This window comes from Lutzomyia longipalpis, chromosome 2, assembly GCF_024334085.1.
Source record: "Lutzomyia longipalpis isolate SR_M1_2022 chromosome 2, ASM2433408v1".
NCBI lineage: Eukaryota > Metazoa > Arthropoda > Insecta > Diptera > Psychodidae > Lutzomyia > Lutzomyia longipalpis.
Window position 1 is genome coordinate 3,775,689 of NC_074708.1, and position 15,623 is coordinate 3,791,311.

Here is a 15,623-nt window from a genome sequence, read left to right on the forward strand (position 1 = left end):
ATTTACATTTATATACTTTATATGTATAGTATATATAAATTTTATTTTTTAACAATGTAAATTTTATAAAAAAAACATTTTGTAACATTTATTAATCAAAATCATCCAATTCATGGAGATATGTTTGATTTGCAAAGTCCTGAAGCATTGGAAAAATACATAAGGAATAGATAAGCACAGTAAGCACACAGAGAGTGGAAGATAAATTTTCATAATTTAGGAATATTGCCTGGAGGGTGGTGGATAGGTATTGAATTTGTTAAAAGGTCAAGAATATATTTGCTTTTGCCATCGCAGGCGTGTGTACATATTTAGCAAGTCAATGAGCTTCTGTGTGGGGACTTTTCTTTGAAAAAACATCCAAATGTCAAGAATTCCCCGCAGGACTTTGGAAAATCTTTGCATGTGGGAAACTTTGTGAAGCTGACTTGACCTTCAGCGGCTGTTGGGGAATCCATAAATTGCAGGGGAAGTGCATTGCAGGAGTGCAATGAGTGCCGAAGGTCAGTGAGAGATTCTGGGGGTCCTCCGTTGTTCCTCCAAAAGTTATGTAGCGAATGGCGGGGAAATCACAATGCGAGAGAGAGATTAAAGTCTCCACATTTGCCCTTTTGGAGACTCTCACTGGTGTGCAATGTGGTAGAGATTACACGCAGGCGCGTGCGTGGGTAATCCGTGACATTCCGTGGCATTTCTCTTCTCACACTGAATCTGTGGTCCATGCAGACGTACCCATCTGCTAGACGGTATTCCGTGCGTCAGTCTGTCGTGGAGTCCCGTCCCATGCACATGTGCTTCCACTGAAGGGATCTCTCCAGGTGTACTCTGTTGTCCACGCGCGCCCCCTAAAACTGTCTTTTCGTGTGCGTCGGCTATATAGGAGCAGCAGAAAAAAAGGGGGTTGAGTGGGTGTTGGGTCAAGGTGTACCAACCACCACCTCTCTCGAGGATTTGTCGCCAAGTGAGAACACTAACGAAGGTGAAAATTAATTGGTCATTTGTTAGTGAATTCTATCCTGTGCAAATGGATAATTAATTGTTGTGTGCGCTCGTGTATCCGCAAGACCAAATATAGTGGTGGTAAAAAAGCCAGAGAAGAGGATTTACGATTTTAATTAATCACCCGTGTTGGTGGAATTACGTGAATGTGTCCAGGACTCTCAGAGGAGTGATTCAAATTGATAAATAATTTCCCCCACTGACCTAGAAGTGTGCGGTGCCTCTTTGTGCAGAAAATTCCAGGAACTTCAGGTGTGTTGGCTTTTATTTAATTTTCATGAATTGTGAAAAGTCTGAAAAGTCCATCCGCGTAAATCTCTCTCAGATGAGTGATTATGAAAATATTTTGCAAACTTTATGAGAGAAAAAGAATTACTTTAAGATTTCTTTTTTTTTATTCTCAGAAATTTTTTCTGATCATTTTCTTGAAAGAGCTTCCAAAAAATCATATGAGATTGAATTTTCCGAGAGTTTTCAACAAAATAATAAATCGATCAATCGGAATTTACTGAAATATTTTAAATGGGGAAAATACATAATTTAAAAAATATTCTTGTTAGTCAAGGAATTTCTCTGGAGTCCTCATAATTCCAAAAAATGTGTTCAGGAATATCTTTTAATGAGCAATATCTTAACGGATCAATTTGGCATTATATGAAACATTCTAAATCTAAATGGTTTACCCATAAAATGCGATTTAGCACGGTGCATTAAATTCGCAAGACATTCAATATTTAGGGGGAAATTGCTCAAATCCGACCCTATACGATTTTTCAGAGATTTTTTTTTATTTTTAAATGAGAAATTTACTTCTTATTTTCACAGACAGTTTTCAGTTTAAGACAGTTTTCATAAAATCAACACCTTAAGGTTTTTTAAACGACTTTTGAGTTAATTTTTTAATCAAAAATTGTAGAAAAAACTTTATTTCTCATTCAATGGCCAAACAATTTTTTTTATTTTTCAACATTTTGGGCATTTTCTTTAGAGATTTGAACGATTCATCAATTTGTGAAATAATTCTAAAAAAATTGTTAAAATCGAATAATGAGGGTCGGATTTAGTTCATCGTCCCCTACCATCATTTGTTTGGTTGTAAAATTTTAAAGCATAAATCTATTTCTGCAATCATTATCCATCATATTCGGCTCCTGAGGAATCTCCTCAACACACTTTATGGCCCTCAGTTTAATGTTTATTGTGGGAATTGAAAGAACGAGAGGGGATAATTGAAAATGTCGTGAATCCCCATGAAGATTTTGCTAGCTTGTAGACAATTTACCCATCTCCATAAATAGGCCAAAATGACCCAAAACGAATTGACGCAGAGTTTTTTTTTTGACTTCATTTCTAACTCATTAATATGACTAAATGGGTATAATGAACTAAGATTTCTTCAGATCTCCTCTCTCTCTCTCTCTCCGTCTTTGGGAGTTTATGTAATAAATCAACAACCTTTAGAGACTCTGTTTGGATACACATTTCAATTGGATATAGTTTTTGGCTTTAACATTCTGTTTATTATAATTCTTTTTGCCCCCTCAGTGGACTGTTTTTCCTCTGTGAGATGGCAAAAGAAAAGGCAAAAAAAAAGATAAATGAATGATTTTGTTCTCACGGAAGAAAGGGCGAAAAGCGCGCACTGGTGGAATGTTATTTTGTTTAGTAAATGAAAAGGAGAAAGTGGCAGAGAAATATATACAAATTTACTCTATTTTCGAGTAAAACATTTTCGCTTTTGTATATTTTATTGTCCATGGGTGGACTTTTTATGGTTCTCCTTTTCCTCTTTATATATATTTTTTCTTCGCAGCTTATAAAGAAACTCTATTAAAAGTAAGAAGAGCCCCCGAAGAAGCATCAGCATTAATGATGAGGAACAACTGTTTCCATTTCGAGAAATTCTCAGATATTATATACATACCTCACAACCCCATATAGTAGTTTTGTGTATACGATGGGGAAACCATGGGGGGAGGCGGAGAACGCGCGGAGCCACATGATGAAATTTTAAAGGAGAAAACCGCACCAGACGAAAAGAATAATCCAGAGAGGAAAGAGAGAAAGTTGTGCCTCATATAATTGAGTTTGTACTCAATATGGGGAGACTTTTCCCGACTAAAATAGATTCAATTTTCTTTAAATATTTACACTCACATATTCGCTTGGGGATCTTTTGCACAATTTCCACATCCGACTGTTTTCACTTCTCTTATCCACATCATTACGACTAACATTGCAACTGTGAGAATGTGAGAAAGATAATACACAGTGGGGGTCGTAAAAAATTAGAGTAAATTCTGTAAAGTGAAATTTGAATAAATATACGTGGTTATGTGGTCAGAATTTTCCAAAATAGGAATTTTTCCACAAATAATTCCCATTAAAAGTGAATTAATATAAATATTTACAATTCAAAGGGATCGAAGCTTTCTTCTTTCCTCGTATTAATTTCTAAATGGATTAATGCACGAATAATATGGAAAACCAGAAAATAAATACATTAAATCCTTTTTCAATCTCCCCTACATGTTCTTCTTATATCAAGATTAACAAACAGAATTCTCTGGAATTTCGTTAAAGACAACACACAATGCACCTTAAGAAAAACATCTCATCTCATGATATGTATTTTATGATTCATGATTTCTGGATAAACAACATATTGGTATACATTGAGCCCATATAACATTCAAGATCTTCGTGTGAAAATTCCAATGAAAATCAGAAAACCCACAAGGAATTTTCCTTGTGGGTAAATCCACCCACTCTCAGTGATTTTGAATCAATATCGTGGGGGTTCTTATTGGAGAAGTTCAACATCATAAATTGATTTGTTTATTTGTCTTTCATGGGGAGCTATTATTTCTAATACATTGTGTGTACATTTGCTCCAAAAAAAAAAAGTAAAAGTACACTTTTCCTCACTTCGTTTGAAGTGTGATATTTTATTGAGGAAATTGTATGACAAAGTGATTGATTGCCTTCCCTTTTGCAGCCTCGCGCGTTGTTTCGTATAAGCGAGAGAAGTTTTGCTTGTACAGTGTTCATTTTAGCAAAGAAAAAGGGCTGATAAATTGCATGATTTATTGTTAAAGAGTTTCAGTAAACGAAAATGAAATTTTTTTATGATTGTTTATTTGATAAAAAATTCTTCTGGACAGTTAAGTTAACTAATCATTTAGTAGAGAATTTGATTGGTGTTAATAAACCAACAATTTTCTAGAATGTAGCGCCCGACTCACTATCCAGCGAATATTAACCTGCTCATAGAGTGAGTACCCTTAGATTGGCGGTAACTGTAATGGCTGCCCACCCTTGGCAATGGCTTCTGCCTCTAGGTTACAAACCCTCAAATAGGTGAGAGAATATGAGAATCCACAAGAGAATGTAGGAGAGCACTGAGAGAGTAATTAGATGTAGAATGGCAGAGTGCTGATGAGTGTAGAATGGTAAAGAGTGCTGATGTGTGTAGAGAGAGTTAGTCGGAGCTCAGCCTTGTGCGGGTATGGCTGCAAGCTTAAAGTGCTCTGTAGTTTAGTTTGAGGACTACGAGGATTGAGGTTACTAGAGGAGTTGACCAAAGCCCTGTGGCACCCCCCTATTCAGGGCCCCACAAGAATAAGAAATTTTAATGAATTGTAAGGTAAAGGAGTTATCAATCGTTTAAAAATTAGTTTTTCAATTTTTTCCATACAATTCTTAGCCTCAAAATAATTTCTTTTAATCCAACAAATTAGTAACAAAAGTATATCTAATATTAGTAGTGAATAGCCCCCCTGGTGATTTAGTTCATCAAAAAGAAGACATGTGAAGGTGTTTATGGTGTTTATTAAGCTTCTCTCTCTCGCAATATCTCTTTCATTTCATCAAGAAAATTAGCTTACTATTGACGAAGAAGCCTCCAACATATTTTTCAACACATAAACCCTTTTGAATATTATGTAGCAATATTAAGAATTGTCGGAGATGGAAATCGTCACAAGTCAGTGAATGAATGTCATTGATGATGCAGCATTTCACTGGAAATAAATTGCACAAGAGGAAGCTGGATGAAGTTTTTTTTTACTATGGGTGCAGGAATTTAATTAATTCCGGGAAGGTTTATAGTGATGTGAATGGCGTGAGCTATCACTCTGTGAGGGTCACTCAATTCATTGGGAGAGTCATCGTGAAAAGTGCAGCACTTTGCGGCATATGCCAATATGTGAATGCGTTCACACTACCACGCGTCCCTTTCTCCGCATCAACTATAGTTGAAGCACACAATAAATGGCCCCAAAAATAGACCCACCAAATGGTCGATACATGCTCTGCATAAGGAAATCGTTAATTATACACCATGAGTTTCTCTCTGCGCGATATTAAAATGGAATATCATAGAGAGAGTTCACGCGACAAAAAGGGCACAGATGTATATAATTGACTATAGGTATACATACATATATTTTAATTTATTGTAAATATATGAAGTTAAATAACCATTGAAATAGGGAAATATTTTCACAATGTTTTTCACTTGAAAAAAAAATACCTACATATTGTTCTCCCCCCCCACCCCCTCCCAACCCATGTCACTTGCACATGGGAATCCAATAAAAAAAAATCACAGCTAAAAAAATTCCAATAATATAACTTGTAAATAATTCCAAATATTATTTCAAAATGCATTTAATTAAATTTATGAGCATGTCCTCCCCTCAGTATGGTGCCCACCCACGCACCCACGCATTCTCTCGCACTTAATTCCTTAAAATAAATTCGTTATTATTTTACAATCCATGCTGTAATTAAATAAATTCCAACCATTTATTTCCCCAACTCTGATTATATACAATTTTCTAAACAAGCGAGTGTCAGAAAATGAACACGCGGCATGTTCCTGGAGAAAAGGGATTTTCTTATCATATTTTTTCCTCACCCCCCCCCCTCCCCGATATTTCCATCTTGTCATTTTTGTGCGTCGTAATTCCTGGATTTATCTCTCTCTTATTTTTCCTCGCACATGTCGTATATTTTCAATAGTGATGAGCCTTAAATAAGATTTTCCTTATATTTGTGATGTTTTCCATAACAAACTTCCTCCGTGTGTGTCTCCCCCAAATGCAAAGGCTTTAGTCAAAGTAAATTGTTTCAAAAACAAATTGCTGTTTGTATTTACCATACACACACATGGAATTACTGAGAAAATCAATTGAGGTCTTATGGGTTTTCCATATCCTGTAATTTGCCTAATTACCTTCATTGTTTCTCTTTAGGAGAATTAACTTGATTCCCTCTTAAACATGCTACTTACACGAACCCTTCGCATAAAGTATATAAAATAGAATTATTTTCTTATGCAATGTTTACTAAATTAGGGATTATGTTCAATCTACAGTTGGTAATTCTATGTACCTTTAGAACCGTTAAGTAATTTTCTGCAAGAAATGAAAAATCATAAAAGAGCTTATTTATGTAATGTTGTGGAGAAGAAATTTTGTCATTTCTTGGTTGATTTCTTTTGCTCTTAATACAAAATTTAATTTAATAGAAATTAATGTTTTGGTTCAGTGTTTAAACAGACGTTAAATATGTTTTGTCTTCCTCAAAATATTTAAAGAATTTGGCGTAATTTGCTCACTGAAAGGGTTTAGAACAACGAAAGAATTTCTAATTTTTCTTCAAATAAATTTCCTACAAAATAGCACTAAAGATTCCTCTAAAAATTCACCAAACTACCCCATATTCCCCTACTTTAAAATGAAACATTTCCACAATAAAAAAGAAAATCTCAAGCTACTTGAACGAAAAGTTTTCCAAGTAATTTCAATTCCGCAAGAACATATAGGGTAGACTCCTGCTACAAGTTAAATATTTATTTTGTAAAGTTTTTGCAGAGTTTTTTATTTCATTCAGCGCCATAATAAAATTTGTATTTATCGCTTAATTATGGTTGTATTTGTTTATAATTAAAAAGTAAATTACAAAAAAAAAATTGGTAGGATACCTATCAATATATAAATTAATATGCTGGAGCATTTGCAATCAATTAGCTTTGAGTATCAATGTTTACAAAACATTATGATTTCAGTGCGGGGGTTTTTGTGAAAGTTTAATATTGGATACATAAATGTTGGTAATAAACATATTTTCGAAAATATGAATGTTTAATCAGATGATTGAAAAATAAATCCATGAATAAACCTCAAATGTAATGCAAACCGTGTGAAATTCCATCTACCTACATAGATATAATGTACATGTTTTGTACGCGGGGATTTTTCTCCAGCTTTCTGGTTTATGAATTTAATCCAAAATGTAGAGTTTGTTCAATCCTTTGAATCCTTCTTTTTTTTGCTTAAATTCTCTACCTAAAAATTTAATAGAATTTTGAGAGTCGTTGTTTTTCCACTCAAATGTTGGCCTATTTTTTCCTTCTTCGTAAACATTAAATTAGCCCTATATGCATGTTGATGGATTTCGGGATGTTCTTTTCCTCGTTACCAATTCACATGGAACACCCAACCACCACTCACATAGGATTTTGGAGGATACCCAAATGGTAATATTTAACACTCAGTGACCAGAGAAGAATGGCAAAATGCGAGAACAAACAACAAGCAATGGAAATTGCATTTTGTACCCCAATATACCCACCACCACTCTCTGGGAAAATCTCTCTTGTTAGTCCACATTGAAATACGACATAAAAAAAAATAGCAACAACGTGCACACCCCAAATGCTGAAACATTTACAAATAATTTCCGGAAGTGAGGTGAACTCCCTTATGGTACACACACACATTGGTTAATTATGTTCGTGCTATGGTGCTTTTTTTTACAACATTTTCCCATACCTATATAATCTTTTCCTTGGCATTGCCTCTTTTTTCACCGATACAGTTGGACCTCGTTGAATTGCGGCTTTCAAGTTTTTTTTTTACTTTAAACGTTTGAAACGTTTCCCATGCTCTTTGATCTTTTTAGTTGTTAAATTTAGAGGTGAATGAAATTTTTCCAAGAGGCTGGAAAAACAAGGAAAATAGCTAGGGGAACGTGGCCCAATTCGGACCCCCTAAATTCTGTTTCAGAAGGATTGAAAAAAGTCATATTAAAATGAATTAAATCTTTCCAAGTTTGGTACCATTGGAAAGGTCATTTAATAGGCTAACTTTGTTCTATAGATGCAAACCTTCTAACTCTTACCTGTTCTGAGTAATAATGGAATTAAAAAAAGTTGCTAAAATTGCACTTTTTCACCATGGTGTTCTAATTGCGACCCCCCGAGTGTTCCAATTGCGACCCCCTGTTTTTGACGTAATTTGTGGGTTTTTCACTAGCAGATCACTTTTATCACTACTATAAATAGGAAAAACACCATGAATTACCCGGAAAAGCCGGAAAATCAAGAATTTATTTTCTTTTTTCCCCACATTTGTTTTGACATTTCGCCCTTGAGGTGACTACACACATTCACACACACCGACAATTGCGCACTCACTGACGTAATTCGCAGAAAATCCACGAAAATTCTTCTGAGGAATGCGTGAATTACACTAACTACACTCCCCTTTGGCTTTAGGAACATTTTCACTGCGAAAAAACTTTCAATAAACGTGAAAAAATATTGATTTTCCCGAAATTAAAACACAGCGCGGTCTGTGTGAGAAAGACACTTCTACACTACTACACGCACGCGCGACAGCTTTACCGTGGTGAGTGGTGGAAATATACGGTCCGAATTGAAACATTTTGGGGGTCGCAATTAGACCATTCTGCATGTATAACATTTTCACTTAATTATTTAATATACCTAAAATCTTTCAAAAAATTGTAAATCAAGTAATAAACTAGACCCACTCAGCTACAGAAACGCGGCATAATTTGAGACATAATAGTGAGAAAAAAACTCATATCAACTTAGTTTCTAAAATCAGAAAATGTCGGCAAAGTGCTGAAAATGAATTTTGATTTTTAATTTGCCCTGTTGTGTACCAAATTAATTTATTTTAGGCGCTAACATTACCTTACTATAATATCTTCATAATGTAGTGAAACTAATTTTATAATATTTCGTCATTTACGAGAAAAAGGGGCGGTCGCAATTGGGCGGTGGTCCGAATTGGGCCACGTTCCCCTAATAGTTAAATTTGATTTAGATCTAGCAGAATGAGAGATTTTATCTTAATTCATTAAAAGAATCATTGAAAAATTGTTTGTTGCAACAATTGTTTGTTTTTTGAAAGAATGCAAAATTTTTTTGATTCTAGCTTACAAATTGACTAAAAACCGCTCATATATCCTTTGAGTTTCCATATTTATTCAACCATTCCTTAGTTAATTTTTTTCATAAAAAATCCGAATTTTCCACCATCTCGGAAAAGTCCCAAAACAATTGGCAAAAAAAAAATGAAAATTAAGAGGAAGTAATACAACGTGCCACCACTGTAAATCCCACGTCCTCGTAGCTGATGTAATCATTTGTGCAGAGCCAAATGAATTGAGAAATGGGGTGGGTGGAGCTTTCAATTAACCACTTTTGCTTTTTCCCCATATAACGTTCTATATATTCTCCTTTCCTCGCTTTACCACGCGTGCTTATCAAAATTTCATGAAGTCAGAGAAACTGTTAAGTACACAGAAATTGATTGGGAAAAAGAATAGAAGGTATAGAAGTAGCAAAAAAAAAACATCAAGAGAAAGTATAACAATGTATTGATTTCGCAATTGAGACAGATTCTGGGTCAAGATTTCTTACTTTTTGTGCTTACAAAGGGATTGAAGTTTTTAATAATTCAGTGGATATTTTAGTAGGAATTGGAATTTTAAGAATTTAAAAACTTAATTTTCAGCCTAAAGAAAAATCTTAGAATGTTGAAAAATAAATTGAAAGCACCTCCATATTATTTTTAATCTTCAGAATTTTTTTTCGCTTTCTTCTGATTTATGATTTACTCAAAAATAGACCTCAAAAGTTCTTAAATTTTCCTTTAAAAAAAGATCAGCAGCCCCCTTATTAAATTATGTAATTCCTTTAAAAAGTAAAGCTCTGACGTTTCCAGTGTTTTATTTTTAATCACGCGGTTCGCACAGAGACAATAAATCGTCAGTTGAATGAATTATAAATTCTCTGACTCAATTATGATTTAATTGAATTATATCGTTCCATATTTTCCATATTTTCCAACCGAAAATTTCGACCTCTTTCGCCACAGCCAGCGAATTGTTTTTCCTCCACAAAATATATATTTTACATTTCATTCCATAAATATTATTGCAAAAAAAGAAAGAAAATTGAATTCTGGCAGCTTATGATTGTGAAGAATTTATGGTGTTTTCTTCACCACCATCTTATACTTTGGGACATTTATCTCTTCCCCACTCACTCGGAAGAGGAAGTATATGTATATTGTGCCAAGAGTTGTGGGGAAAAAAAGCAAAAGAAAAAAAAATGTAAGAAATGGGTGGAAGCAATTATGAGATTAATACAAAAGGCGTACATTCTGTTCAATTCATCTCTATATAACTTCCGCTCTTCCACCAGGCGGGAATTTATATCCACGAGCCCCCTCATATTATAAACACATAAAAATTCTCATCATGTTTGTCGTACAGCGAAATGGTATTATTAAAGGCAAAACCCCTCGGTGTCTGGCCCGAGACTTACGATGTGCGATGGGTTGGAATTTCTTCCTCATCCTCACACAGTGATATATTATTTCACCTAAAGCGTGTGCAGAGGTAACAAGGGCGATTAAACCTAATTAAATTGTGAAAGAGAACTTCCATCGTACGGAAGTCCCTTCATTAAATTTAGTCCCGTGCACTCAATTATTGCAATAAATGAGATTATCCCTGTAAAATTGTTTGTGCTTTTATCCTCACACTGATGGCTGAATGTTCTGTGGTGGAAAAGAGCATTTGAGAAGTGATTTCGCATTTTCAAAACTAAACAATTGGGATTAAGTCAAATTGAATAAAAGCAATTTTTCCATTTTCAATATTTCCAACATAGGTAGGTATATCCCCACTCTGGTAGTTTCGTTAATCGGAAGTAAATAAAGTAGAAAATCCAATTAAAAATTGTGAGGCAGAAGCTGTTAAAAAAAAACGTGAAAATCTCCCATATTTATTGGGTATTCTTTTGTGATGAAACTCCATTTCAGTGAACCAACAAAAAACAAACAATTAAGCGTTATGTGAATGTTAATTGGGAAAAATATAAAAGAGCGATGCCGTTTACTTAACGAGAAAAATGTATGTAGGTATGGTAGTTTTAGTTTCGCCTCAAAAAAAGCTCAATGAAAAGGAAAATATTGCGAAAATAAACGAATTGAGAGCTGTTTTGATTGAGATTGAGATTCTGTTCTACGAAGAATTATTTTGCGATAAAAAGGATGTCTCTTTAAGGATTTCTTATTCTTTTTTATCCTTTATTCCAATCATTTCCTTTAATGAGGAATTTTCCCATACAGAATCAAATAAACTCTTTCTAAATAATTTGAAACAATCCATTCGCATGAATCATTAAAATCCAACATAAATTGTAAAATTCTCTGATTTAAATTCCCTTTATATGATTCGTTTAACAACCATGAGAATCCCGTGGCAGGATAAATTGAAAATCCTGGCAATTGGATCAGGGCAGGGTAAAACGAGCAAAACTTGTTTAAATAAATTGCCCACGAAAAGACTCCTTGGCAAATAAATCATTCAGATATTTTGGAAAGGTTCCACAATGTGCCAGGATATATAACGGAGCGAAAAATGTGAATGGAGGTGTGTTTTGTAAAATGATAAACGCGGTGAAGAAATTAAATTTAAAATGCAATGAAAGTATTTGGCAAAGCAATGTGCCAAGAAGTCTGAAAAATATTTTACCTTTCAAATGGGTTTTTTTTATTCACTCGCGTTGGTTGCAATAATCTTCAACATTTTATCATATTAAAATATATTATATTTATATGAAAATATGTAGGTACATAGGTAGCGATGATATGTATGGGATGTAATCCGATTAACAATAAAATGGTGTTTTAATTTGTGGTCTCTGAAAATAATAAAAAAAGCTCTTTTGAAGCTTAATGGAATTTTCAAAATAACATTAAATAATGGAAAGCCAAAATAAATACAGTCGTGACCTCGTGGTAGGACCGTCGTCAAAATGACTTCTCCGCGGTAAAACGGCTTCAGAATGAAGAATTTTGCCTTCGCAGTGAGACAATTAGTACTATTGGAAAGGTAGGATACTAATTGTCCCACTGCGAAGGCAAAATTCCTCATTCTGAAGCCGTTTTACCGCGGAGAAGTCATTTTAACGACGGTCCTACCACGAGGTCACGACTGTATATTTAAAGCTTTTATTTAACTGAAAATAATTTAAAGAAAAAATAACTTTTAAATCCTTTTTTATTTCGGTCATATTTCGGACTTTTACCTTTTCTGTGTTCATTCATCGTAATGAATGAATGAATAATTTATTTTTATCAAATTCCCTGTGTTTGGGAATATTTTTACACGTAACGTAATTTATTTTCGATATGCGGAAATTTATGTAAATTATTTTATAACACCTTAAAGGCAAATTTCCTTTAGAAAAAGAAGACGTGAAAAGCATTCAAAGTTCAAGGAAAAGTATCTATTTTTAAGTCTTAAATTAATCTCTTATTGGTGCAGAACTAACGGGGAAAAGTCCCCCCACTTCCTCCTTTTTAGAGGAAAAATCGGAAATGCAATGAAGATAGTTGACAATCCCGATGGGATTTGCAATGCCACACTGTGTAAATTTGCCATTCAACATTTCTGGGTTAGCCGGTCAAATTCTTGTATGAAAATGAAGGAGCATCCACTTGGGAAAATATCCCAAAATTGATGTTGGCAAAAGGATTGGTGCAAAATGATTTTGCTTGGGGTGAGGAAGAGCCTGGAGTTCGATTGTAGGTCGAATGGGTTGAAAAATTTTTCAGTTGAAAGCAGGAAGTATTTTATGGGTGTGGAAGGGCATAGAATGGATCAAATTATATATCCTCTGCTGAATTCTTTTCTGTCATCCTTCCGGAAAAAGAGGGTGCTCCCCCTAAATGTCTCCAAGACACTTTTCAACGCTGTATGGTATGTCCTCGGTATGAAAAAAAATAGCGGATGGGGTATAATGTGCAAATATTGCTGATGAAGTTGAAAAAAAAATCCATAAATAAACCCCTTTTTTAGAGGAGACAACTCCTCCTTCTTCCTCCCATTTAAGGATTGTCTCCTTCAATATTTTGCACTTCAATTGGCCTCGCTTTGTGAGCATTTTACGAAATATTTTCAAATACATCCCATCAATCCTTGAAAATTTCCAAACGAAGGGTGGATTGGTCTTTTTTTCAATGGAACTTGCCCATAAGGGAGCTTTTTCCCTTCAACGATTCCCCAAATTTTGCCCACACACACCGGGTTCCAGCTCCAACTAAATAAAGTACCAAATAATGGGAAATTTTCCCTACAATACGGTTCACATATGCGTTGGGGAACATCTCCATGTACGTTATGGTATTTATTTGCACTTGCTGAGCTCTCTCCAAGCCCTTGCGAGAGGAAAATCCTTTCGGGAAAAGAGGAAGTTGAACATTATTACCATAGTTCAGTCTTTAGAAAATGATCGGATTTTCCTCACTGATACAGAGGAAGTTGTGGGTGAGCTTGAAAATTGTGTGAGAGGGAAAATAGCACAAAAAAGAGCAGAGGAAATGTTAAAACGGACATAAATTCGAAGAGGATTACATTGATTGCTGATCACTTTAGCAAAACGTTGGGAAGGTTTGAGGCTGCGGGAAAAAATAAGGGAAGCTCTATAACCACAAGAGTATAACTTCATCAATTGCCTGAAATTCCACCTCAAGCCTCTTTACCATACACACACAAGGATATTATTATCCTAGTGAATATCCTTGGTCCACACATCGTACGGATAAAATTAAGTTATCCCTCCGTTTCGCTTCTGTAAGCCCTTTCAGGAGAATTCCTCAGCTGTAACCCGGAAGCTCCTTTCTCGTTTTCTCCTCGTATATACAAAGAGCAACTTCTCCCAATGGGGATGTCAACGGGGATTTATGTTACTCAACAATAAATGCATTGAGTATATGTTGTATATGTACTTAATTTATGCACTGTGGCATCTCCAAGATTTAAGGAACTTCCTCCTAATACGTGATTGGCATTATTAGCTGCCAAATCTCCTTCGTCTTACTGCTCATTTACTCACCAACATAATCTACTTTTCGCACATTGTCTCTTTTGTCCTATCCGTCCAATAATGAGGTATAATGTTGTCAATGAATCATCCTCTTTTCGAGAGTTTCTCTATACCAGATATCCTTGTGCTTCAAGAAAAAAAAAGGATTTTATCTCTCTAGAAAATTGGCTGAGCTTTCTTGCTGTTCATATATTTTTTTGTTGATATATAGTTTCCTACATGTACTGTACATAGTGTTGTGTAGAAAAATTTTCAAACTGCATCCTTCAAAGTTTTCCAAACAAGAAAATTCTATGAAGTAAATGCGTCAGATGTAGCCTTGGAAAAAGCTCTCATCACTCTCTCAACCTTGAAAATCACAGTTTGCAAGCACAAAAGCTCTAAATATGGAAGAGCAGGAAGCAGCAGGAAGCGCACATGAATTTGCAACACAATGTTTAGTGGAAACAGTATGGCATTTTATGTACAATTATGTGAGCTGTGTCGGTAAAACAAACATTAGAGCGTGTCAAAGCATTTATTTGAATGGAATAATGATCAAACTTGATTAAGTAGAGGTGGAAAATATTAATATGAGGGCAATATAAATGGAAAATTCCAAATAAACATTTTAATTTAAACTATGACATATATATTTACCACCAATGTTGATGTACTTAGCAGCAAACGTGTTAATATTCAATTGAATAATTAATAAAATTCCCCACAGAGCTTTTCACACAATTTTCCTGAAATATTCCTCAAATTTAATTTAAGTAAGAAAAAAGGAAAACATGAATGAAACAGACACTATATTTTTGTGAAATTTCTTGAAAAGTTCATTAAAAGATATAGTTTAACAAAGTCCAAACTATCACAGGAAGAAAATTATACTTTTCCACAAAACTTCTCCCACAACCACTATAGAGCCTCAATTATTATGCAGGACTTCTTGTACTCCATCCTGATTCATCTCAACATTTGAATTTTGTGTTTTCCTTGGCAATTTCACTGCAAATTCACCCATATTCGCACTAATTCCTCCAGATTACTTCCAGAACACAATGCAGAAGATTTTGCAGAGATTGCAAGTACGTGGCTTCAAGGTAGACGATGTGGGGGAGAGAAGCGTGTTTGGGATGCTATTAGTTTTCTTTTTGGTTAGGGAAGATTTGCCCAAATTGGGTATCTTGCAGTCAATTTTACTTTTTCTTTTTTTGACGATTATTATTTAAATTTTAATTCAGTTCAAAGATATTTTATTTAAAAGAGTTAATAACATGGAAAAGATTATTAAGTAATAAGAAAAATCTTTTGGTTTATGAAGAAAAGCTAAAACGGTTAGATTTATTCCATTCTCCCCTAGAAGAAGATAAGTTTAACTTTCTAAAGTACACCAGCAATAGAATTTATAGTCAAGACGACA

General features: G+C 34.5%; 1 protein-coding gene across 1 annotated transcript in view; it reads left to right on the forward strand.

Annotated features, from left to right (window-relative positions):
* Positions 1-781: 781 nt before the first annotated feature.
* Positions 782-15,623, forward strand: part of LOC129788678 (protein artichoke) — a 34,920-nt gene continuing 20,078 nt past the window's right edge. Inside the window, 1 exon segment of the mRNA XM_055824921.1 lies at positions 782-1,251. The gene's annotated coding sequence lies outside the window, so the exon portion shown is untranslated.